This window comes from Phyllobates terribilis, unplaced genomic scaffold (genome assembly GCF_046119375.1).
Source record: "Phyllobates terribilis strain yellow unplaced genomic scaffold, ASM4611937v1 Scaffold_1__5_contigs__length_1240528914, whole genome shotgun sequence".
Classification (NCBI taxonomy): Eukaryota; Metazoa; Chordata; class Amphibia; order Anura; family Dendrobatidae; genus Phyllobates; species Phyllobates terribilis.
This window is the reverse complement of record NW_027362761.1, coordinates 48,118,423-48,140,330: the sequence shown is the minus strand read 5'-3', so window position 1 is coordinate 48,140,330 and position 21,908 is coordinate 48,118,423.

The following is a 21,908-nucleotide window of genomic DNA, read 5'->3' as shown; positions in this document are numbered from 1 at the left end:
TCAGCGGTCTGCAGCGCAGCGGCGGTCCCCACTGACCGCAATCCACGGGTGGCATAGTCGGACATTTGTCACATTACTAAGACTGCCACTGGTTTGACCACCCTGGGCACGGACCGGGTCGCTGCCACACGGAGACTACAACCCCCAGCATCCCACCAGCGATCCGGCTCCGGGTATCCCCTGCACAGCACAGGCCCAGGGGGCGCGTCAACTTTGGCGTAATTGGCAGGATTTCGTGCCCGCAACCACGGGGTACTGCGTGCCTGAAAAAGACTTTTGTACTTACCTGTGGTGAAGTTTCCCGCCGTCTGGAGCCGTTTCCCGCCATCGGACGCCATCTTGGGTCGTTTCCCGCCGTCTTCTGCCGTCTTCTCGCCATCCGCAGCTGCTTCCCGCCATCGGACGCCATCTTCAGGACGCCGCACGGGAAGAAGAGAGGCGTGGACGCCAAAGGCGCGCGAGATCCGAAGCCCCGCCCCACGCTCCGACGCTGCGTAAGCTCCTGGAAGGGAGGAAGAGCGACGCTGACGTCACAGGAGCGCGACGCAAGGTCCTCGACCCGACGATCGACTGCGGAGCCGCGGCCTACGGAAGAAGAGCATCGCAAGGTAGGCCACGGTCCACTAGGGGGGAAGGAGGATGTCGGACACGAGGGGAGCTCCACCGCCACACCGGCCACCAGCGCAACCGCTGCTGCGGTCATGCCCTTCACCATGCCCTATATCCCGGGGGCAACCTGGCTACCCCAGTACTCAGGGGAGTCACATACCCTAAGTGACTTTAGGGAAAGACTGGATAGCCTCTTCCAGGTATACCCCCTCACGGAAGAGCAAAAAGTGAGCATCCTGGTGGCCCAGTTAATCGGGGCAGCCCAAAGGGAGGTAAAGTCCTGGTCACCTGGGAAGAAGAGGACTGTCAGAGAAATACTAGCCCGGCTGAAAGACACATTTGATACCCGCACCTCAGCCGAAATAAAGCTCAGATTTTACGGGTGCAAACAGCGGGCACATGAAAGTATAAGAGACTATGCTCTAAACCTACAAGAGGCCCTGAGAGCCATTAAGCAGGCAGACCCTGACAGAGTGGGGAATGAAGACAAGCTGCTGACCGAACAATTTATTGAGGGTCTACTGTGCAATGCCCACCGAACACAGTTGCGGGCAATGGCCTTACAGGACCCTGACCTGGACTTTGCACAGTTCAAGGACAGAGCCATCTGGGTGCTCCGAGAACCGGCACCAGGTGGCGCTGTGACCCACAGGCGCCCTGCTATCACTTATCACCACGACGCGGCGCCCTTGTCTGCAGGGCCTGTGGGAGCTGATGCGCAGGCTTTGAATAATAACCCGGCTACAGACCTGCACCATCAGGTCCAATAGCTGACTAAGAGCGTTGCCGCGCTAACCAGAACTGTGCAGTCTTTACAGGTCTCTTCTCCAGGAAAGATCCAGCTGGCATCCGGACCGGAGGACGTCCCGTGGCGCCGACTGAGGAGGACCCCACCGGCCAGAGGAAGACCCAACGACCGATACAACGAGGACGGACGACCCATCTGCCGCCGCTGCAATCAACCCGGACATATGGCAAGGTACTGTCATTTAAACGGGCACAACCTGGGGTAGAGGGCCAACCCCCAGGCATAAGATCATCAGGCCCATCGAACTGGCGTGATAAATACGTAGGGGGACGTCCGGTCTTGCCTGTGGTACTGGATGGCATTCCTATGAGTGCCCTACTAGACACTGGGTCACAGGTGACTACCATCCCGTACGTGCTCTTCAAGCGGTACTGGAATGACTCGGACACAACCCGCTACCCAGATGACGACCTGAGCATTATCGCCAGCAATGGTCAGCCCGTGCCACAGATAGGATTTAAAGAGGTGACCATCAAGGTCGGTAAGGTTGAACTGGCGGCACAAGGACTTATCATTGTGGACATTGACCATCGCGAGAGTCACCCAAAAATAACCCTAGGCACTAACGTAATTGAAAACTGTCTTGCAGAGGTGATTCTTATTTTGCAGCAGGTTGCCAAGAACGCCAGTTCCAGCCAGCAGCGTGTGCTCCAAAAAGAGATAAGGGCACTGATGAAGCGGCAACAAGTGGAACTATCTGGTGGTGAGATAGGTAGCGTGAGAATGTGTGACCCTTTCCCTATTGCCATGCCCCCAAAAAGTGAGATGATGATTTGGTGCCAGGCAGCTATTGGTCTAAGAGGTAGAGACTACCAAGCAATGGTAGAACCCGTCTACTCAGACAGTAGGCCCACCATTTTGACAGCATGGAGGGTGGTCGATGTAAGCCACGGGAGGGTACCAGTCCGCATCATAAATATCGGGGAGAGGGAAGTATACCTGCCCCGGTATGCTACGCTAGCCAAATTGTTCACCATCAACCAGAATTCTGTACAGGCCGTGGAACCCTTGCCTCCATCTCAACCAGAAAAAGGTAACGGCTCTAAGAAACCAATGGAGGACTGGTGTCAGCAACTGCATTTGGGTACTGACTCCACTCCCTCACACCAAAAACAGGGAGTCTATCGGGTGGTTCAAGAGTACGAGAGAGTGTTTAGTAAACACCCGCTGGACTTCGGGCAAGTAAAGGGGGTAGAACATCACATCCCCACGGGAGACCATCCGCCCATAAAGGAGAGATACCGACCCGTACCCCCTGCACACTATCAACACGCCAAGGGGATGCTAAAAGACATGAAGGAGGCTGGGGTAATTAGGGACAGCTGTAGCCCCTGGGCAGCTCCACTAGTCTTAGTGAAAAAGAAAGACAACACCATGAGAATGTGTGTAGACTACAGGAAGGTCAACCGTATCACACACAAAGATGCGTACCCGTTACCAAGGATAGAAGAGTCCTTAGCTGCATTAAAATCTGCTAACTTCTTCTCTACTTTGGATCTCACTAGCAGGTACTGGCAGGTTCCTGTAGCAGAGGCGGACCGGGAGAAGACCGCATTCACCACCCCGATGGGACTCAGCGAATTTAACTGTATGCCGTTCGGGCTCTGCAACGCACCAGGAACCTTCCAACGGTTGATGGAATGCTGTCTGGGACACCAGAACTTTGAGATGGTCCTATTATACCTGGACGACATCATCGTCTATTCCAAGACCTATGAGGACCATCTGGAACACCTGGCAGAAGTGTTTGAAGCCCTGGCAAACTATGGCCTAAAGGTAAAACCCTCAAAGTGTCATCTACTGAAGCCAAAGGTACAGTACCTGGGACACGTGGTGAGTGCTGACGGAGTGGCCCCCGACCCTGACAAGATCACCGTGATTAAGGACTGGCCAAGACCATCCAGCATAAGGGAAGTGCGGCAGTTCCTCGGGTTGGTAGGCTACTACCGAAGATTCATTCCCGGTTTTACCAAGAAGGCAACTCCTATGCAGGACCTCCTGATAGGCCAGTCCAGGAAGGCCAAAAACCGGAAGCCACCCTTCAAATGGGAAAAGCTGGAGGAGGAGTCCTTCCGCCAGCTGAAGATGGCCTTCACGGGGGATAAAATCCTGGCGTACCCTGATTACAGTCAGCCCTTTATCCTCCACACGGATGCAAGCAACATCGGGCTAGGAGCCGTACTGTCCCAGATCCAGCAGGGGAGAGAACGGGTAATTGCTTACGCCAGCCGAAAACTGCGACCCACGGAAAGAAACCCTGAGAATTACAGCTCGTTCAAGCTCGAGTTCCTGGCAGTGGTGTGGGCAGTAACCAAACGTTTCAAGCATTACCTTGCCTCTTCCAGGTTCACTGTGTACACGGACAACAACCCGTTGACACACCTGGACACTGCAAGACTGGGTGCCCTGGAGCAGAGATGGATGGCCCGCCTGTCCAATTATGAGTTCACGATCAAATACCGGGCAGGGCGTTCCAATACAAACGCGGACGCCCTGTCCAGGATGCCAAACCTACCGGACGGAGGGGAAGATCCAGAAGAACTGGAAGAGGTCGAACTCCCTGCGTTCCACCGTCATGGGATTACCCAGTATTCCCACCGTGTGAGGGGCCAGCGATCCGCTACGTTCAACCCCTTACCCCACTACAACTGGGCGGAGACGCAAGACAGTGACCCCGCAGTCCGTCTGGTGAAGGAGATGCAGACCCAGGCTGACGCCCGCCTGGACCCAGACGCTCCGGAAGAGACCAAGCAACTGTGGACGGAAAAGAGCAGACTGTTCCTCTACAAGGAGAAGTTGTGCCGCAGAATGGTCAATTCCCGGACACATGAACTGATCTGGCAGGTTGTGGTACCGAGACGGGACGCAGCTATGGTGCTGGAGGCCTACCACAATGGGGCAGGGCACTTCGGATGGAAGAAGCTGGAGTTCCTGCTGCGTGAACGGTTCTACTGGATAGGCATGAGAGGAGCCATTGAGAGGTGGTGTAGAGACTGTGGCCCGTGCAATCTAAGAAGAAGGGACCATGCCAGCCAGAGGACTCCCCTGCAGCCCATCATCACCAGGCAGCCACTGGAACTGGTCGCTCTGGACCATGTTAAACTGGCTCCGAGCAGAAGCGGGTATGTCTACGCCTAACCATCGTGGATCACTACTCCCGGTTCCTGGTGGTGGTCCCCGTCAAAGACTTGACGGCTCAGACAGCAGCCAGAGCCTTCCAGCTGCACTTCTGCCGCCCACACGGGTACCCGGACCAAGTGCTGACGGATCAAGGACCGGCCTTCGAAGCGGAGGTCTTCCAGGAGTTCTGCAACCTGTATGGCTGCAAGAAGATAAGAACAACGCCCTATCACCCCCAAACCAATGGACTCTGCGAGAAGATGAACCAGGTAGTGATAGATCTGCTAAAAACATTAATCCTGGAAGAAAGCAGTCTGTGGCCTGAGAAACTGCCCGATCTGGTGGACCTGTATAACCACATCCCTGTAGGTTCCACCAACTGTACCCCGGCTTACCTAATGCGAGCAAGACCTGGTAAGCTGCCTGTTGACCTGGATATGGGAGTCCTGACGCCTGAGGACACCTCGCCAGAGGCAGACTGGGATACAGAACGGCAGCAGCAGTACCGGAAAGTACAAGAGAGCGTCAAGCGAAGTCTCTGTCAATCAAGAAAAAGGCAGGAGAGGACTTATAACCAATATGCTCCCGCTGTTCCCCTGGTACCTGGAGAGCAGGTCTTAAAAAGAAAATGGCGGCTCCATAAGTTGGACGACCAGTGGGAAAAGGACCCGTACACCGCACTGCCCTCAAGCCACAATAATCCAAAGGTGTACGTCATCAGTAAGGATGGAGGAGAGACCACAGCCACTGTCTCCAGACACCACCTGAAAAAGTTCCCCGAGAAGTTGCAAAGCACGGATGAAGATCAGGAAGACCCTCAACCCGTAGAGGAAAAGGAGGAAATGATCACCACCGTACTCGGAGACTTTCCTCGGTCCTGGACACAAGTAAACAACGCTATCGTGGTGCCTGTCCTCACCTTTCTCCAGCCAGCCCCTCAAGTGCCTACAGAAGACCAGGTAGAGCTGGAAGAGCAGCCGGCCCAGGAGGCAGAAGAGTCCACACCAGCAGCGCAGGAGGATCAACCCTCTGCTAGTAGTGAGCCTGCTGTGCCCCTAGTGAGCCAAAGAGTGCGCAGACAGCTGCCCAGCTTACCCATAACACCCCCTACACCCTGTAGTGCAGGACCAGTTAGTGAGCTCCGTAGGTCCACTAGAGTCACTAGAGGTCAGATGCCCGCTCGCTGGAAAATCTAGACTAATGCACTGTAAATTTACTTGTTTCTTGAAAAGGTTTTTTGGTTTATGTTTGTTGCCTGTTATTAATTATGTTTCTCAGTTACCCTGCAGATTTCTTTGGACTAACAGGTTATGGACGCTGGATAACCGGAACAGTTTTGTAGATAGTTGCACCTTGGTGCCTCTTGCGAAGACGGCCGCGGAAAAGAAAACCTGTCTGGCGTGGCCTCCTTGCGGTCCAAAGTAGCTAGCTTCAGCCTTGCAGCCACGCCCAAGGCCAACGCAAGGGGTTTGCTTTGGACAGGTCCCCTACTTCGCTTAAAGCTTTACCTTGGGTGACATGGACACCCTCTTGTTTCACAAACTTCACCTTGGGTGATATGGACACCCGGTTGCGGACACGCAGTGACCTTTAAAGAACTAAAGCTTCTCGAAAATATGTTATTGTATTATCGTTTATACCCTTGCATTTATGTTTCTTTAAAAATGTGTTTAGTCCCGGAGTACTAAAATTTACTAGGGGGGAATGTGGCACCCCAGGGGTCTGGTTGCCACAGTAATAGAAATATTGTCTGAGAGCGAGTGGGAGGTTTCTCTGGTCAGGAGCCCTAAGCATGCAACATGGCCCACCCAGACCTGGGAGGGGAGGAATCTGCCCTTATAAACTGGGTCTGGGGCGGGATTAGGGGAGACAGAGCCTGCAGAACAAGCAGAGCAGTCAGAGCCTAGAGTGAAGTCCCAGACAGAGACGCAGTCAGGTCTGGAGGACAGCAGACACAGGGAAAGCAAGAACTAGGAGCTCTGTAGGAGCAGGAGCGAGTGCCAGAGGCTGGAAGCTAGATAGCTCGCCTTGGCTGAAGACACTAAACCCGGACACGGAGTCCGAGGCAGTGGGGACATCCAGGTCCAGCAGCAGAATCCAACCAGCAGGGGATTCCATGTCCTCTGGCCATAGAAGCCCGGAGGCACGGTCACAAGCAAGGGACCAGCACCGCCATCGTGAAGCGGAGGCTAACAGGAGGCCCCAAGTCACTGGCCATACGGGTGAGCACCACACGGTATACTCAGGGACGTGGGCTACTTCTACCCGCACACAGCAAGGTAGCCAGGAAAGAGTGCAGATAGACGGGGAGGCCTACAACTCCACCTGGCCAGGGGAGATCCTGCTTGCTCACAGACTGACCAGGCCCCTACTGCTAACCAGTACTCCCGGGAGGGTCTGCTTTATACCATCAGTAAAGACCCTGAACTGCACCACACGTCTCTGTGTTTCATCGCCGCGCCAGCACCATTAGTACTGGGACGCTCACACCATCACTCTCATCATCCACACCAGCTGCCCTGAGGCAATACTTCTCCCGTGGGGAGTTATCCCATACTTGGCTGCGCGTACAACATCAGCCTCAGTGGTCTGCAGCGCAGCGGCGGTCCCCACTGACCGCAATCCACGGGTGGCGTAGTCGGACATTTGTCACATTACTAAGACTGCCACTGGTTTGACCACCCTGGGCACGGACCGGGTCGCCGCCACACGGAGACTACAACCCCCAGCATCCCACCAGCGATCCGGCTCTGGGTATCCCCTGCACAGCACAGGCCCAGGGGGCACGTCAAAAGTACCTCTTAGATTTTTTGTTAGCCTCTTGAAGATTACCACGCACATCCATCCAAACTCTCTCCAAATCACCGGAAAAACTCTCCTCCTCAGGCACAGCCGATACCAATTTGGAGAATGACCCAAAAGACGGATGTCTCCCAGAACAACAAAAAAAAGGCGAACAACCAGCAGAAGAGGATGTATGGTTGTTAAGAGCAAACTCAGCAAGTGGCAGAAACTCAGACCACCCCTCCTGATTGTCTGCCACAAAACAAAGCAAGAACTGCTCAACATCCTGATTCTTCCTTTCTGTCTGGCCATTAGACTCAGGATGATATCCGGATGAAAACGACAAATGGACTCCCAACCTGTCACAAAAAGCACGCCAAAAACGAGCCACGAACTGAGGTCCCCTATCCGAAACAATGTCAGTAGGAACACCATGTAGTCTGACAATTTCCTTGACAAAGGCCTTAGCGAGTGTCTTAGCGCAGGGCAGTTTGATGAAAGGAACCAAGTGACACATCTTGCTAAAAAGGTCCACGACCACCCAGATGACTGTGAAACCCTCAGGGGGGGGAAGGTCAGTAATAAAGTCCAGAGCCAGATGTGTCCAAGGTGCACTAGGAACCTCCAGAGGGCAAAGCAACCCCGCTGCAGGGGTATGTGAAGACTTAGATCTAGCACACACCGTACATTGACACACCCACTTAATGACTTCCTTCTGCCATCCAGGCTACCAAAAACTGCGACCCACAAGTCTCTTGGTCTCAGAAATTCCTGGATGACCTGCCAACCGAGACTCATGACACTCAACAAACAAATCTCTCCTAAAGGTCCTAGGCACAAACAAAGTCCCATGGGGAGTGTTAGATGGGGCCTTCTCCTGTGCTTTAAGAATCTCATCTTCCAAAACGGAGTCCAATGCAGCAATCACAACACCTTCTTGTAAAATGCTCCCCTCCTCCTCAGCACCGACCATGGGAGAAAAGCTGCGAGACAAAGCATCAGCTTTAACATTCTTGGTACCCGGGATGTAAGTAACGGAAAAATGAAACCGCGAGAAAAAAAGTGCCTACCTAGCCTGACGGGCATTCAAGCGCTTGGCAGCATCAAGATAGATCAGATTTTTATGATCAGTGAAAACCTGAATGGGAAATTCAGCACCTTCCAAGAGATGACGCCAGTGTTCAAATGCGAGTTTAGTAGCCAGCAATTCCCGATTACCAATATCGTAATTAAGTTCAGTCTCAGAAAATTTTTTTGAAAAAAAAGCACAGGGATGTACTCCATCCTTGTTTTTCTGAGACAACACCGCACCGACCCCCACCGAAGAAGCATCAACCTCAACCAAAAACGGCTTAGTCACATCAGGCTGCATAAGGATGGGAGCAGAGCTGAACGTCTCCATTAGAAACACAAAAGCTTCAATGGCCTCAGTAGTCCACTGAACCGCATTAGCACCTTTCCTGGTGAGATCGGTCAGTGGTTTGACAATAATAGAAAAAATTTTAATGAATTTTCTGTAATAATTGGCGAAACCCCAAAACCTCTGTATCGATTTCAAACCAATAGGCCTAGGCCATTCCTGAGCCGCCTGAACCTTCACAGGGTCCATCTCAAAGCCCTCGCTGGAGATAATGTAGCCCAAAAAACTAATTCTCTGTACAGCGAACTCACATTTCTCCAGCTTAGCAAAAAGCGAATTGTCAATAAGTGTAATACCTCACGTACGCTCCGCCAATGAGACTCCAGATCCGGTGAATAAATCAAAATGTCATCCGAATACACAACCATATTTTTGCCGATCAAAGGTCTAAGGATGTCATTAATAAGATTCTGAAAAAATGCTGGAGCATTGGTAAGACCAAAAGGCATAACCAGGTTCTCAAAATAACCCACAGGAGTGTTGAAAGCAGTCTTCCATTCATCACCCTCCTTCATGCGCAACAAATTGTATGCCCCCCGGAGATCAATTTTAGAGAACCACTTGGCCCCCACTAACAGGTTAAACAAATCAGAAATCAATGGCAGCCACAGGAGACTTGGAAGGCCTAATGTGACCGGCGGCCAAGCTTGTCTGTATGTATTCCTCCAAAGCCTTTCTCTCAGGAATAGTAAGATTAAATAAACGACTTTTAGGAAGAGTCGCTCCAGGGACAAATTCAATGGTACAATCATAGTCTCTATGGGGAGGCAAAATTTGTGACTCCTCCTCAGAAAAAACTCTCCAAAAATCCTGAATAGGTACAGGTAATTCCCCTTTTTCCACCGCAGCAATACGTCCGTTACAACACTTGTCATAACACTTAGGGCTCCAGGACTTAATTTCATTGGTAGACCAATCCAGTACAGGATTGTGCAATTTTAACCAGGGTAACCCCAAAATTACTGGAGAAGGCAAATTATTTAATACCACCAAATCCAAATTTTCTTGGTGAATACCATTAATAATGAGGGGAAATTCACAGACCTTGTGAGTAACACTCTTCAAGGGGGAGCCATCGACAGAAACCACAGCAATAGGGGATGACAAAGGTTTGGGTTTTAATTTAAGTTTTTACAAGAATCCCCCATCAGTCACATTCAGAGTAGAACCACAATCCACAAATATCCGAAATTCAATTAATTCTTCCTGAGCAGCAGTAGCAGCAGAAAGAAATACCCCCTTAGTATTAAAACAGGCAATACGGGCGTAACTGACCTTTTTTTTTTTCTTTGTTCATGCGAAGCACACAGTTCTTAATAAAATGGTCAGATTTCCCGCAATAAAAGCACAAACCTTCAGAAGATCTGCGGTCTTTTTCCTGAGAGCAGGTGCCATCGCCCCAATCTCCACCGGCTCTCCAAAGTCAGTACAGACCCTCTCAAGACTCGGAGCTGACATGGCAGAGGATTTACTCTCATTAACCCTTGCACGCAGTCTCCTGTCCACCCGTATAGCTAATTGCATTGCCTCCTGCAAGTTTCCAGGTGTGGGATAACCAATCAGCAAATCCTTAACCCTTTCACCTAGCCCCGCAAGAAACAAACTTTTCAAAGCTGAATCGTTCCACCCCACCTGGGCAGACCACCGACGCAGGTGAGAACAATATTTTTCCACATTACCTGATCCCTGCCTCAAACGTCTCAATTCAGTCTCAGCTGATGAGACACGATCAGGATCATCATACAACAAACCCAAAGCAGAAAAAAAACTATCCACTGATCTAAAGCATGGATCACTAGGTTGGAGAAAAGGTCCATCCCTGAGGTTCTTTGCGCAAAAGTGACATTATGAACCCTATGCGCTGTGATTCATCACCAGAGGATCTGGGTCTCAAACGAAAATACAACAAACAAGCATTTTTAAAAGAAAAAAATTCTTCTTGATCACCAAAAAATAAATCAGGCAAACGTACCTTTGGCTCCACAAAATGTGTGTAGCGTCGGCGTCTCTGCCTCCTGCTAGGCAGGGACGCTGTTCCCCTCACCTCTCTGCTCCGTGCCCGGCGGCTTCCTCCCGCTCTGCCTGCAGCGCCCGCTCTCCCCCGGTTACTGTGCTTAGGGCGCGCGCGCGCTCCCCCTCTCTTAAAGGGGCCTCGCGCGTCGCCCTAAGGAGTCCCCGGCCAATGGCCGGAGGATCCCTCCATATATAAGGCACCTCCTCCAAAATGGAGGTGCCCGAGCAATGTTGTTGCACTGTTCACTACTCTGCTTCAGCCCTCAGGTCCCGTTGCCTGTTACCTGCCTGTTACCTGCCTGTTACCTGCCAGTTGCCTGCCAGTTGCCTGCCAGTTGCCTGCCAGTTTCCTGCCAGTTTGCTGCCTGATTCCTGCCTGTCATCCGCTTTCCTGCTTGCTAGCCTGAGGTCCGACGGTCTGCCTTCCGACACCTGTCAGTCTGTCTATGGACCAGCTTGCCCGCTCACCTGGGAGCGCTCATCTGCTACCTGCCTGTTAGCCTACCTGGAGGCTCCGCCGTCACGTGCTGTGACCACCTGCCAGTCCAGAGACTCTTGCCCGCTCACCTGGGAGCGCTCATCTGCTACCTGCCTGTTAGCCTACCTGGAGGCTCCACCGTCACGTGCTGTGACCACCTGCCAGTCCAGAGACTCTTGCCCGCTCACCTGGGAGCGCTCATCTGCTACCTGCCTGTTAGCCTACCTGGAGGCTCCGCCGTCACATGCCGTGACCACCTGCCAGTCCAGAGACTCTTGCCCGCTCACCTGGGAGCACTCATCTCCTACCTGCCTGTTAGCCTACCTGGAGGCTCCGCCGTCACATGCTGTGACCACCTGCTTATCCTGAGACTCTCGCCTGCTCACCTGGGAGCACTCATCTGCCATCTGCCTGCTAGCTTACCTGAAGGCTCAGCCGTCACAGGTCGTACCTGCCCGTTTACCCAGAGACTGTCCCGGTCACTTGCTGTGACCTCCTGCCCGTTTACCCAGAGACTGTCCCGGTCACTTGCTGTGACCTCCTGCCCGTTTACCCAGAGACTGTCCCGGTCCCTTGCTGTGATCTCCTGCCCGTTTACCCAGAGACTGTTCCGGTCACTTGCCGTGACCTCCTGCCCGTTTACCCAGAGACTGTCCCGGTCACCTGCTGTGACTGCCTGCCTGTCTTCCCTGGTCGCCACCCGCTTCCTTACAAGGACCACCCCCTTGTATAAGTTGCTCAGAGGTTCCGCCTCCCAGACCCGTTACAGTTTGCTCGGGCCATGGAACCCGGTGGCACCCAAGGTCCCTCGCTCTCGGACCTTTGTCATGAACTGTCCCGACAGAGGTCCCAACAGGAGTCAATCCTGGGTCACCTGCGGAATGCCAATACTCGCCTGGACACTTTGACTGCCCCACCAGCAACCACCGCTAGTGTCATGACTCGCAGTCCGGCTGCTCCGCTGCCCACCAATACCATAGTATCCTGCTCTGGAATCCGGCTTTCTGCACCTCCTCGCTTCGGAGGCGACTCCGCTCAAGCTCGGGGCTTCATTAACCAGTGCACCCTGCACTTTGAACACCAGTCCCACCAGTTTAATTCCGACCGGGCCAAAGTAGCCTTCATCATGTCCCATCTCTCGGGAGAGGCACTGGCTTGGCTAAATCCTCTATGGGAGAGAGGAGACCCTCTGGTGTCCGACCTGCCAGCCTTTCTCACGGCTTTCCGGAAGGTCTTCGACGAACCCGGACGGAAGACCTCATCCGCCTTATCTCTGCTACGCCTCCGTCAAGGGAGTCTCACCGTGGGCCAATATGCCATACGGTTCCGTACCCTTGCTTCGGAGCTGGCCTGGGATAACGACGCCCTGGTGTCCATCTTCTGGGAGGGTCTGTCCGGCCGTATTAAGGATGAACTCGCCGGTCGGGACATTCCTACCACTCTCGACGACTTGATTACACTTGCCACCCGGATTGACATCCGGTTCCAGGAGCGCGCTAGGGAGGTCACCCGTGAGAGGAGGATTCCACGTCTAGTCCCTACCTTCCAGAGACCCGTCACTCCCTCTGTTACTCCCCAGGCACACTCACCTGAGCCTATGCAGGTCGACCAGACCAAGATGGTCAAGACCCGTCAAGACTTACGTCGTGCCGAGGGGAGCTGTTTCTACTGTGGCCGTAAGGAGCACCGGATCCGTTCCTGCCCTGAGAGGTCGGGAAACGCCTGTGTCTAGGATCGCTCAGAGAGGTCGCCCTAGACAAAAGTAAACCCTCTCCATCCCTGATGCTGTCTGTTTCTATTCTCTGCGGAGAGAACCGCTATTTTGAACTGGCTCAACTTGACTCTGGAGCTGCTGGAAATCTCATCTCTCAATCCCTGGTAGAAAAATACCACATTCCCACCAAACCTTTGGCCGTACCTATATCTGTCGCCGCCGTGGATGGGGGTCTCTTACCACATCCCATCCAACTCATCACCGAATCTCTGACTCTACAGGTGGGAATGCTGCATTCTGAGAGCATCTCCTTTCATGTTCTGCCTGGACTCTCTCACGCACTATTGCTTGGCCTGCCTTGGCTCCAGAAACATGCACCCGTACTTGACTGGCAGACCGGAGAGGTCCTTCGCTGGGGACAGGACTGCCATAAGACTTGTCTAGTTCCCGTTCATCCTGCCCGTCCTTCTCCTACTCCAGCCAATCTGCCCGGTCTTCCGGTTCCCTATTGGTCTTATGCGGATGTCTTCAATAAAAAAGAGGCAGAGACTTTACCTCCTCATAGACCATACGACTGCCCAATCGACCTGATGCCCGGCTCTACTCCTCCCCGTGGGCGAATCTACCCTTTGTCCGCTGCTGAAACCCTGTCCATGTCTGAATATATTGAGGAGAACCTGGCCCGGGGATTTATCCGGAAATCTACCTCCCCGGCGGGAGCAGGCTTCTTCTTTGTCAAAAAGAAGGACGGCTCACTCCGTCCATGTATAGACTATAGAGGCCTAAACCAGATTACTGTGAAGAATAAATACCCCCTTCCGCTTATTCCTGAATTATTTGACCGTCTGAGGGGGGCTAGAATCTTCACCAAACTGGATCTCCGTGGCGCATATAACCTGGTCCGTATCCGTCAGGGGGATGAGTGGAAGACGGCATTCAATACCCGGGACGGCCACTATGAGTACCTTGTGATGCCCTTCGGTCTCTGTAACGCTCCTGCCGTCTTTCAAGAGTTGGTCAATGACATCTTCCGTGATCTTCTCTACTCCTGCGTGGTGGTGTACCTGGACGATATCTTGGTCTTCTCTCCGGATCTTCCTACTCACCGGAGGGACGTTCGTCAGGTCCTGCTCAGGCTCAGGCAGAACCACCTCTACGCTAAATATGAGAAGTGCATCTTTGAGCAGACCTCTCTTCCATTTCTGGGCTACATAATCTCTCAGACTGGTCTACAAATGGATCCTGAGAAACTGTCTGCCATCCAGAAGTGGCCCCGACCAGAGGGGTTGAAGGCTATTCAGCGGTTCCTGGGCTTCGCCAACTATTACCACCTATTCATACCGCACTTCTCTTCCCGGACCGCCCCTATCTCTGCTCTCACCCGTAAAGGTACGAACCCCAGAGAATGGCCGCCCGAAGCAGAGGAGGCATTTCTTTCCTTAAAACAGGCCTTCCTCTCCGCCTCGGTGCTGCATCGTCCGGACGGCAACAAACAATTCTTCCTAGAAGTTGACGCCTCCTCCTCCGGAGCGGGGGCGGTACTTACCCAAAAATCTTCTTCTGGAAGAAAGGTAACCTGCGGCTTTTTCTCCAAACTTTTCTCCTCTTCTGAGCGCAATTATTCTATAGGAGACCGAGAATTGTTGGCCATTAAGATGGCACTGGAGGAGTGGCGTTACCTGCTCGAGGGGGCTCTCCACCCGGTAATAATTCACACTGACCACAAGAACTTGGCATATCTCCAGAGCGCCCAGAGACTTAATCCGCGCCAAGCCCGGTGGTCTTTGTTTTTTGCCCGCTTTGATTTCATTCTTCATTTTCGTCCGGCTGACAAAAACATCAAAGCTGACGCCCTGTCCCGATCCTTTCTGGTGTCTGATCTTGAAGAGGAGCCTAAACACATCATCGATCCCGCCAGAGTAATGCAGGTAGCCCCCGTGGGCCTAAATCGTCTCCCTCCCGGTAAGACGTTCGTAACGGAGTCCGATCGGGAGAAGATTCTACACTGGGGTCACTCGTCTAAGCTAGCTGGGCACGCCGGTCAGAAAAAGACCCTCCAGCTTATTACCCGGAACTACTGGTGGCCTACCCTGCACAAGGATGTAATTGACTTTGTTTCTGCCTGTGTGTCCTGCGCCCGCCACAAAGTTCTGAGACACCTGCCTGCCGGCCGCCTTCTTCCTCTGCCTGTGCCTGCTGCCCCGTGGCAACATATAGCTATGGACTTCATAACAGATCTCCCCGTCTCTGCCGGTTGTACGGTCATTTGGGTGGTCGCTGACCGCTTTTCCAAAATGGCTCATTTTATTCCCCTGCCAGGCCTCCCATCTGCTCCCGGGTTGGCTAAGGACTTTATCCGCCACATCTTCCGTCTCCATGGTCTGCCTCTCCACATCGTGTCGGATCGTGGGGTTCAGTTCACCTCACGCTTCTGGAGAGCCACATGTAAACTGCTCGACGTCACCCTGGACTTCTCCTCCGCTTACCACCCACAGTCCAATGGTCAAGTGTAGCGGATCAATCAGAATTTGACCAGTTACCTCCGGCACTTCGTTAATGCCCACCATTTAGACTGGGTGGATCTCCTACCATGGGCCGAGTTCTCTTACAACAATCACGAGAGCGAATCTTCTTCTAAATTTTTTGTAGTCTTCGGTCAGCATCCTCGGATCCCTTTTCCTGTCTCCACCTCTGTGGACAACCCGGCCGCGGAATCTCTCGTTAGCAAATTTTCCTCCATTTGGGAGAGTACCCGATCCGCACTCCTTCAGTCATCCGAGCGGATGAAGAGACACGCCGACAAAAAACGCCTGGATTCCCCACAATTTCGTCCCGGAGATAAAGTCTGGCTCTCATCCAAATATGTCCGGCTCAAGATTCCTTCCTATAAGTTTGGGCCTCGGTTCATCGGCCCACTGGAGGTTATCAAACAGATCAACCCGGTGGCCTATAAATTGAAACTCCCGGCCAACTTACGGATCCCTAACTCCTTCCATGTATCTCTTCTCAAACCCGTGGTACTTAACTCCTTTTCCAAGTCTACAGGTACGCCTCCTGCTCCGCTTTCTGCTGAAGACGAGTTTGAGGTAGAGAACATTCTGGCCACCAAAAGGGTAAGAGGAAAGACCTTTTTTCTAGTGGATTGGAAGGGGTTTGGTCCTGAGGAGAGAACATGGGAGCCCCGGGAGAACATCCATGCCCCTCTCATCCTTGCTAAATTTCTGTCTGGCCTAAAAAAGGGGGGGCCTAAAGGGGGGGGTACTGTAGCGTCAGCGTCCCTGCCTCCTGCTAGGCAGGGACGCTGTTCCCCTCACCTCTCTGCTCCGTGCCTGGCGGCTTCCTCCCGCTCTGCCTGCAGCGCCCGCTCTCCCCCGGTCACTGTGCTTAGGGCGCGCGCTCCCCCTCTCTTAAAGGGGCCGCGCGCGTCGCCCTAAGGAGTCCCCGGCCAATGGCCGGAGGATCCCTCCATATATAAGGCACCTCCTCCAAAATGGAGGTGCCCGAGCAATGTTGTTGCACTGTTCACTACTCTGCTTCAGCCCTCAGGTCCCGTTGCCTGTTACCTGCCTGTTACCTGCCTGTTACCTGCCAGTTGCCTGCCAGTTGCCTGCCAGTTGCCTGCCAGTTTCCTGCCAGTTTGCTGCCTGATTCCTGCCTGTCATCCGCTTTCCTGCTTGCTAGCCTGAGGTCCGACGGTCTGCCTTCCGACACCTGTCAGTCTGTCTATGGACCAGCTTGCCCGCTCACCTGGGAGCGCTCATCTGCTACCTGCCTGTTAGCCTACCTGGAGGCTCCGCCGTCACGTGCTGTGACCACCTGCCAGTCCAGAGACTCTTGCCCGCTCACCTGGGAGCGCTCATCTGCTACCTGCCTGTTAGCCTACCTGGAGGCTCCGCCGTCACGTGCTGTGACCACCTGCCAGTCCAGAGACTCTTGCCCGCTCACCTGGGAGCGCTCATCTGCTACCTGCCTGTTAGCCTACCTGGAGGCTCCGCCGTCACATGCCGTGACCACCTGCCAGTCCAGAGACTCTTACCCGCTCACCTGGGAGCGCTCATCTGCTACCTGCCTGTTAGCCTACCTGGAGGCTCCGCCGTCACATGCTGTGACCACCTGCTTATCCTGAGACTCTCGCCTGCTCACCTGGGAGCACTCATCTGCCATCTGCCTGCTAGCCTACCTGGAGGCTCAGCCGTCACAGGTCGTACCTGCCCGTTTACCCAGAGACTGTCCCGGTCACTTGCTGTGACCTCCTGCCCGTTTACCCAGAGACTGTCCCGGTCACTTGCTGTGACCTCCTGCCCGTTTACCCAGAGACTGTCCCGGTCACTTGCTGTGACCTCCTGCCCGTTTACCCAGAGACTGTTCCGGTCACTTGCCGTGACCTCCTGCCCGTTTACCCAGAGACTGTCCCGGTCACCTGCTGTGACTGCCTGCCTGTCTTCCCTGGTCGCCACCCGCTTCCTTACAAGGACCACCCCCTTGTATAAGTTGCTCAGAGGTTCCGCCTCCCAGACCCGTTACAATGTGCTCCAGAACAGCTACTCACGTGTTGTTGGAGCTCGGCCACCTCCAGAGAGAGTCCCTGCAGGCGTTGAGCCAAATTCTGAACCGACACCATGATGGAAACTGGAAGTCTTTGCTTAGAGATATTTTTCGGCTGGACTTACTGTTATGATCTGCTACAAGCACTAAGGAAAGAAAGGAGATCGGTCCCTACAATAGAACTAAGCTAGATCCCTACGATGTAACGGGGAACCTGATCCTGCGATCAGACCCGCTAAAGTCCTCGGCTAGTCTGTACGAAGACCTATAGATGCAAGGAAGGGATCCCTACAAGAACTAGGGACTGGGATAAAGTTGGACACCTCCTAGCAGAAATTGTAGCAGTAAAAGACAAACACACAACATAGAACATAAAGGTCCGAAGACCTAGCTAAACTGACTGAGAAAGGTAACTAAGCACCAGGCTAACTTAAGAGTAGAAATTACAATGAAGTCCAGCAAGTCCAGGAGGGCGGAGCAGGATTAAATAGGCAAAAAAGGTCATGTGACCAGCAAGATAGAAAAAACCTAACAGGAGAGTTCAAACATCCGTATCCTGCACGCTGCCAGGGTCAGCTTGTTTGATGGCTCTCAAGGCTTCTTGCAAATTTAGGGCATAGTCTCTGATGCTGTCCTGTGCCCGCTGCTTACATCCGTAGAACCGCATTTTAATTTCAGCGGAGGTACGTGTATCAAAGGTACCCCGCAGCCAGGCCAGAATCTCCTTTACAGTTCTTTTCTCCTCAGCGGGCCATGACTTTACCTCCCGCTGGGCTGCGCCAGTTAACTGCCCTGTCAGTGTGCTAATCTTCTGTTCCTCTGTCAGGGGGTAAACTTGGAACAAACTGTACAGCCTTTCCTTAAAGTCACTTAGGGCATGGGGCTCCCCTGAATACTTAGGCAGCCAGGCCGCTCCAGGGATGTAGGGCAGGGAAAATGGCATCACCGCTGCTGCAGCGGCGCTGGTGGTAGAAGGTCCCTCCGCGTCCGTCATCTTCCTCCCCCCTAGTTAAGCATGGCCTACCTTCCGACGATCCTCTTCTGTAGGCCGCGGCTCTGCTGGTGCTGCTCCAGATGAGGACCTTGCGTCGCTCTCTTTCCCTTCCAGGACCTTGCGCAGCGTCGGTGCGTGGGGCGGAGCTTCGGGTCTCACGCGGTTTGGACGTCCACGCCCCTCTTCTTCCCGCGTGGCGTCCTGAAGATGGCATCCGATGGCGGGAAAACGGCTTAAGATGGCGGGAACTGACGGAAGATGGCGGGAAAGGCTGAAAATGGCGGGAAATGGCTCCGGATGGCGGGAAACCTCTTCTTCAGGTACGTGTACAGTCTTTTTCAGGCACGCAATACCCGTTTGTGGCGGGTTGGTTACAATCCTGCCGACTACGCCAAAGCTGACTCGCCCCCTGGGCCGTGGGGCACTCGGAACTGGGCTTCAGGGCAATGCTGTGAGTAGTAGTGGCGACCCGGTTCCGTGGCTCAGGGTGGTCAGACCAGTGGTAGTCTGCTATGTGCTGTAGGTAATGTCCGACTACGCCACCCATGGATTGCGGTCAAGGCTAACCGCCGCTGCAGTGCAGACCGCTGGGGCTGATATAAATGTGCAGCACTGAATAGTTCAACTACCCACGGGAGGAGTATGGCCCCAGGGCAGTATATATAATGGATGATGGAGGGGACGATTCCGATCGCGATAGCCAGGAAACAGAGGTCTCTTAAACAGTTCAGGGTCTTTATTAGGACAGGTAAAATGACCCAGAAACAGGCCCAGCTAGGAGGGGGCCTGGATGTCTGAGAACAAGTGGGAAGCTGGCCCTGGTCAGTGTGAGGGTGTAGGCCTACCGTGCTCTCTGTGCTCCTTCGGGCTATTTCCCTACTTGTAGTGTAACAGCCCACGTTCCCGAGCTCACCGTGTCCTCTCGCTCGTATGGCTTGCAACTTGGGTCCCTTTCTACTCCCGGCCTGGTAAGGCTTTGCTGGTCCCTTCTGCTGTGGCGGAGCCTCCGGGCTTCATAGGCCAAGGAACATACAGTCCCCTGCGGACTGGTTATCTGCTGTAGGACCTGGAATCCTCCCAGCCTCAGACACCAAAGTCTGGTAGATTAGTCTCTTTTTTCTGCCAGGACAGGCTCACTTCGCCTTTTGTCCCTGGCTCATGGCTCTCCTACTGCCACACGTCCTCTTAGGCTGCAACACAACTGTCTGTCCCTGCTCTGGGACACCTCTCAATCCAGAGACAGGTTGTCCAGTTCTCTCTAACCCTGCCCCCAGCTCCAGTTTTTATAGGGGCAGCCTGCTCCCCCTACTGGTCTGGGACAGGAGGTGTTGCATGCTAATGGTCCTTGACTAGAGGACCTCCCCCTTGCTCTCAGACACAGCTTTATTATATTTGTGGCATCCAGGCCAGGGTGACACATTCACACAGCATGAACTGGAGCAAGATTTGCAGGCTGGACTGACAGGTAAGATTGCGGTCTTGCATAGTGGGAGGTGGTGCACTATGCAAGCACGCCGCCAGGGATATTACACTGCTGCTGGGTTCTTGCCCTCCTACGGCCCCTCCACGTCTCCTGGTGTACTGGCCTGTCTCCTGGTAGAGCCCCAGCCACTGGACACTACGCTGATTGACACAGCAAACCTTCTTGCCACAGCTCACCTTGATGTGCCATTCTGGATGAGCTGCACTACCTGAGCAACTTCTGTGGGTTGTAGAGTCTGTCTCATGCTACCACGAGTGTAAAAGCACAACCAACATTCTAAAGTGACCAAAACATCAGCCAGAAAGCATTGGTACTGAGATGTGGTCTGTGGTCCCCACCTCCAGAAACACTATTTTATTGAGTATGTCTTGATAATTGCCAATAATTTCCATCTATTGTCTATTCCATTTGCAGACAGCATGTGAAATTGACTGTCAATCAGTGTTGCTTCCTAAGTGGACAGGTTGATTTCACAGAAGTGTGATTTACTGGGAGTTATATTCTGTTGTTTAAGTGTTCTCTTTATTTTTTTGAGCAGTGTATATATATGCGTGTGTGTGTGTGTGTGTGTGTGTGTGTGTGTGTGTGTATGTGTGTGTGTGTGTGTGTGTGTACATATATATATATACACTGCTCAAAAAAATAAAGGGAACACTTAAACAACAGAATATAACTCCAAGAAAATCAAACTGCTGTGAAATCAACCTGTCCACTTAGGAAGCAACACTGATTGCCAATCAATTTCACATGTTGTTGTGCAAATTGAATAGACAATATATGGAAATTATTGGCAATTATCAAGACACCCTCAATAAAGGAGTGGTTCTGCAGGTGAGGACCACAGACCACATCTCAGTACCAATGCTTTTGGATGATGTTTTGGTCACTTTTGAATGTTGGTTTGAATGTTGGTTGTGCTTTCACACTCGTGGTAGCATGAGACAGACTCTACAACCCACAGAAGTTGCTCAGGTAGTGCAGCTCATCCAGGATGGCACATCAATGTGAGCTGTGGCAAGAAGGTTTTGCTGTGTCTGTCAGCGTAGTGTCCAGAGGCTGGAGGCGCTACCAGGAGACAGGCCAGTACACCAGGAGACGTGGAGGGGGCCTTAGGAGGGCAACAACCCAGCAGCAGGACCGCTACCTCCGCCTTTGTGCAAGGAGGAACAGGAGGAGCACTTCCAGAGCCCTGCAAAATGAGGTCTAGCAGGCCACAAATGTGCATGTGTCAGCACAAATGGTTAGAAACCATGAGGGTGGTATGAGGGCCCGACGTCCACAGATGGGGGTTGTGCTCATAGCCCAACACCGTGCAGGGCGCTTGACATTTGCCACAGAACACCAGGATTGGCAAAGTCACCACTGGCGCCCTGTGCGCTTCACAGATGAAAACAGGTTCACACTGAGCACATGTGACAGACTTGACAGAGTCTGGAGACGCCGTGGAGAGCAATCTGCTGCCCACAACATCCTTCAGCATGACCGGTTGGGCAGTGGATCAGTAATGGTGTGGGGTGGCATTTCTTTGGAGGGCCGCACAGCCCTCCATGTGCTCGCCAGAGGTAGCCTGACTGCCATTAGGTACCGAGAAGAGATCCTCAGACCCCTTGTGAGACCATATGCTGGTGCGTTTGGCCCTGGGTTCCTCCTAATGCAGGACAATGCCAGACCTCATGTGGCTGGAGTGTGTCAGCAGTTCCTGCAAGATGAAGGCATTGAAGCTATGGACTGGCCCGCCTGTTCCCCAGACCTGAATCCGATTGAGAACATCTGGGACATCATGTCTCGCTACATCCACCAAGGTCACGTTGCACCACACACTGTCCAGGAGTTGGCGGATGCTTTAGTCCAGGTCTGGGAGGAGATCCCACAGGAGACCATCCACAACCTCATCAGGAGCATGCCCAGGCATTGTAGGGAGGTAATACAGGCACATGGAG